The sequence below is a fragment of the Schistocerca piceifrons genome, unplaced genomic scaffold (assembly GCF_021461385.2).
Source record: "Schistocerca piceifrons isolate TAMUIC-IGC-003096 unplaced genomic scaffold, iqSchPice1.1 HiC_scaffold_32, whole genome shotgun sequence".
Lineage (NCBI taxonomy): Eukaryota > Metazoa > Arthropoda > Insecta > Orthoptera > Acrididae > Schistocerca > Schistocerca piceifrons.
The window spans coordinates 12501-17500 of NW_025728537.1; the positions used below are offsets into that span (position 1 = coordinate 12501).

General features: G+C 53.8%; 1 non-coding gene across 1 annotated transcript in view; it reads right to left on the minus strand.

Annotated features, from left to right (window-relative positions):
• The window catches only part of LOC124745462, a 1909-nt gene extending 301 nt beyond the window's left edge, over nt 1–1608 (minus strand). Inside the window, exon 1 of the ribosomal RNA XR_007011018.1 lies at nt 1–1608. This exon is cut by the window's left edge and continues 301 nt beyond it. This is a non-coding gene — a ribosomal RNA (small subunit ribosomal RNA).
• Nucleotides 1609–5000: the final 3392 nt, after the last annotated feature.

A 5000-nucleotide genomic window follows, 5' to 3' on the forward strand; every position in this document is an offset into this window, starting at 1 on the left:
CGGCCTAGGAAGACACGCTGATTCCTTCAGTGTAGCGCGCGTGCGGCCCAGAACATCTAAGGGCATCACAGACCTGTTATTGCTCAATCTCGTGCGGCTAGAAGCCGCCTGTCCCTCTAAGAAGAAAAGTAATCGCTGACAGCACGAAGGATGTCACGCGACTAGTTAGCAGGCTAGAGTCTCGTTCGTTATCGGAATTAACCAGACAAATCGCTCCACCAACTAAGAACGGCCATGCACCACCACCCACCGAATCAAGAAAGAGCTATCAATCTGTCAATCCTTCCGGTGTCCGGGCCTGGTGAGGTTTCCCGTGTTGAGTCAAATTAAGCCGCAGGCTCCACTCCTGGTGGTGCCCTTCCGTCAATTCCTTTAAGTTTCAGCTTTGCAACCATACTTCCCCCGGAACCCAAAAGCTTTGGTTTCCCGGAGGCTGCCCGCCGAGTCATCGGAGGAACTGCGGCGGATCGCTGGCTGGCATCGTTTATGGTTAGAACTAGGGCGGTATCTGATCGCCTTCGAACCTCTAACTTTCGTTCTTGATTAATGAAAACATACTTGGCAAATGCTTTCGCTTCTGTTCGTCTTGCGACGATCCAAGAATTTCACCTCTAACGTCGCAATACGAATGCCCCCGCCTGTCCCTATTAATCATTACCTCGGGTTCCGAAAACCAACAAAATAGAACCGAGGTCCTATTCCATTATTCCATGCACACAGTATTCAGGCGGGCTTGCCTGCTTTAAGCACTCTAATTTGTTCAAAGTAAACGTGCCGGCCCACCGAGACACTCAATAAAGAGCACCCTGGTAGGATTTCAACGGGGTCCGCCTCGGGACGCACGAGCACGCACGAGGCGGTCGCACGCCTTCAGCTCGCCCCACCGGCAGGACGTCCCACGATACATGCCAGTTAAACACCGACGGGCGGTGAACCAACAGCGTGGGACACAAATCCAACTACGAGCTTTTTAACCGCAACAACTTTAATATACGCTATTGGAGCTGGAATTACCGCGGCTGCTGGCACCAGACTTGCCCTCCAATAGATACTCGTTAAAGGATTTAAAGTGTACTCATTCCGATTACGGGGCCTCGGATGAGTCCCGTATCGTTATTTTTCGTCACTACCTCCCCGTGCCGGGAGTGGGTAATTTGCGCGCCTGCTGCCTTCCTTGGATGTGGTAGCCGTTTCTCAGGCTCCCTCTCCGGAATCGAACCCTGATTCCCCGTTACCCGTTACAACCATGGTAGGCGCAGAACCTACCATCGACAGTTGATAAGGCAGACATTTGAAAGATGCGTCGCCGGTACGAGGACCGTGCGATCAGCCCAAAGTTATTCAGAGTCACCAAGGCAAACGGACCGGACGAGCCGACCGATTGGTTTTGATCTAATAAAAGCGTCCCTTCCATCTCTGGTCGGGACTCTGTTTGCATGTATTAGCTCTAGAATTACCACAGTTATCCAAGTAACGTGGGTACGATCTAAGGAACCATAACTGATTTAATGAGCCATTCGCGGTTTCACCTTAATGCGGCTTGTACTGAGACATGCATGGCTTAATCTTTGAGACAAGCATATGACTACTGGCAGGATCAACCAGGGAGCTGCGTCAACTAGAGCTGAGCAGCCGGCCGCCCGGGAGTGTGTCCCGGGGGCCCGCGCGAACACGCAAGCGTCCGCTCAATCATTCTGCAAACAGGAGGAGGCTGAGCTCCCCTGCACAATACACCTCGAAACCCTCTCAGGTCCCGGCGGCGCGCAGCGCCGTCCCAAGTACTTGGTCGGGTTCGAGAGAGGCGCAATCGCCCGGAGTTAGGCGAGTAGACGCTTTCGGTGCGACCACCCGTGCTCCCAACTGAGCTTGCCGCTGCCGACAGAGGCCCGGGAGCGTGCTGTCGTGGCATTGCCGGCGGGAGACAACACGCGCCACCTACGGTGACCGGCAGCTCCAACGCCAGCGCCACAGAAGGACAAAAGCCCCACTTGGGTGCCGAAGCGAACTCTCCCAGCACAGCGCACGCGCCAACACATCCGCACAGCTGCGATACAAACCACCAGCGAGAACCGCTGGGGCGACCGAGCAGCAGACGGCGTCGCGGCGCCGAGCGCCGGGCGGCGGCGCATCCTCAACGCACACAGTCCTCAATCGGACCAGCACACTGAAGATGTCCACCGCGCTTCGCACCGGGCCCGCGAGGACCTACTTTGGCCGCACGGCGCCGCGCGCAGGGTGCGCCGGCGCGCAGCTGCGACGCCTGCCGCGTCCGTCGGCCGGCGCGCCTGCCACTGGCCGCCCCCACCAGCCGGCTGTAGCGCGTGCGCCCACGCACCGCGCGGCCAGCACGCCGGGAGGCGCCCCCTCACCGGCCGGGGACGGTCCCACCCAGCCACCGCCGCGTATCGCTTCACACCCAGATGCCGTTCAGTTTCGTCGGCATGGTGGGTATCGCTGGAACAACCGGTTAGTACCTCAACCTATCGTCGCCATCACCGATTCACCCCTAGCGAGAACAACCGCACCACAACAGGTTACCATTTGTTCATTTGCGTAACTTCACCAGAAAACGCAGGCGTCCATCGCCATTTGCAACTTCAACGATTATTGCATGCCTGTGTCAGGTGTCACGCCACACTACGTCTGCCCACATACACGCAACAAAATGTGCACGCCTAGACAATACGTGGAAGGTGGCCCCCGTACGTATGCGATGTCCATTGCTCGAACGACTGTCAACCGGCCTCTGTAGCATGTCGCAGATATGGAACGCGGTGCACCATGCCATCACGGTGTGTGAGGAGAGACGACTAGGTCCGAATACATCAACAGACAGCTCATGCTGATCGCCATCCACGGCGTCCGTTCCTCCCACACGTCTCTATGGCGTACCACACTGCAATCCAGCTCTCATAGGGAGACGACACGTAGCTGCGTGCACAATATTTGCACTGTATGGTCCGCCGTTTTTGGGCGCAGTCGTTGTGCGGTCACACATGTGCCACGATGTATCATTCAGTACATAAGGACGAATGTGCAGTACAGATTGTGGTTCACGCGTACGACATCAGCGGACAGTTGACACAGGCCGCACCACAACGTAGCCTGAGTACGTCGCATGCGAAGGGCATTGAACATGCAAACTTCTCACCAACCAGCTTGCGAAGGCAGGGGGCAAGGTGGGGACGTGGGGAGGGGCGGCATGTACGTCCTGCTGCCATCCACATTACAGTGTACAGCAGGAGCATGTGGAAAGTGAGCAAGACTTGCAAGGTGTTTAACATGAAGCGATACACAGGGGTGCGGGCAGTGCGAGTAGCGAACTATATTGCGAGGGTTGCGGGTGGGCAACACTACAGTAATTGAACGAGTCGTATAACAATTACAGAGCAGGTTTAGGCGACAACGTGGGTTACGTTAAGGCGACAACATGGGTTAGGTTAAGGCACAACATGGGTTAGGTTAAGGCACAACATGGGTTAGGTTAAGGCACAACATGGGTTAGGTTAAGGCACAACATGGGTTAGGTTAAGGCACAACATGGGTTAGGTTAAGGCACAACATGGGTTAGGTTAAGGCACAACATGGGTTAGGTTAAGGCACAACATGGGTTAGGTTGAGGCACAACATGGGTTAGGTTAAGGCACAACATGGGTTAGGTTGAGGCACAACATGGGTTAGGTTGAGGCACAACATGGGTTAGGTTGAGGCACAACATGGGTTAGGTTAAGGTACAACATGGGTTAGGTTAAGGTACAACATGGGTTAGGTTAAGGTACAACATGGGTTAGGTTAAGGTACAACATGGGTTAGGTTAAGGTACAACATGGGTTAGGTTAAGGTACAACATAGGTTAGGTTAAGGTACAACATAGGTTAGGTTAAGGTACAACATAGGTTAGGTTAAGGTACAACATAGGTTAGGTTAAGGTACAACATAGGTTAGGTTAAGGTACAACATAGGTTAGGTTAAGGTACAACATAGGTTAGGTTAAGGTACAACATAGGTTAGGTTAGGTTAGGTTAGGTTACACGTTGTTGTACGGAAAGGTGTAGGGGGGGGGGGGGCGGGGGCGGCAGGTTCGTTGATAGTGATTATAGTAAGTGAATGCTTGTGACATGATCAGATTTGTCACGTCAGGATGCACCTTTGGCTTATTAGAGGCGGCGCTCCAATTCTATGCTTGTGTGAGACCTGTGTCTTTGACTCATGTCATTGTTTGTGCGCTGTGACAGGAGGTACTATTGTGATGTTGGGTGCACCGTTGTATAGGACATGTGTGGGTGTTGGTGCCTGGTCTGCGCAATGGTGGATGTCGAAAGGCTGGGATATTGTATTTTCCGCACGGACCTCCTGGTCTGGTTGTGATAGTGTGGATTGTGTAATGTGGCGGAGAAGATGCACTGGATGTTGTTCCATGCTGGTGCTTACATATTGTATGTGCGCCTGTTAGAAGCAGAGAGTGGTGCGTGATCAGAGTGTCTGGCTGACGTGTGGTTCCCATTTTGGGCAGACTCTTTCAGCATGTATACGGACAGTTGTGTATATTTGCTGTAGTTTGATGGCTCTGCATTGATTACTAATCAGCGCCGTGTGTACGGGTAATCTGGTTCCAGTCCAAAATGTTCCATCTGTGTACATTAGTGACAAAGACTCCCCCCATGCAGTGGGGCTCGGTCTGTTATAACTCTTCCGCGTAATATATTTGCCCCACGTTTTTGCGACTGCGAGTGCGAGTGCAACGCGCATGGGGACCGACATGCTGATGGCTCGGTATCGGACGCCGTACAGTGAGCAACGCGATCGCGTCTCTCGCTCGTAAGTGGTACAGGTCGCGGCTCATGTATACGGACAGCGGGAATGTCGCATATTGGAAATAACTCTTCATGAAACGCAAGTTATAGGGGTGGATTGCACTTTACGAGTGCGGGAAACGTCCGCCGTTCATCCGCTGGAGGTGCGAGTTTGGCGGTTGGGGTGGTGCACGAACGGGTGCGGGT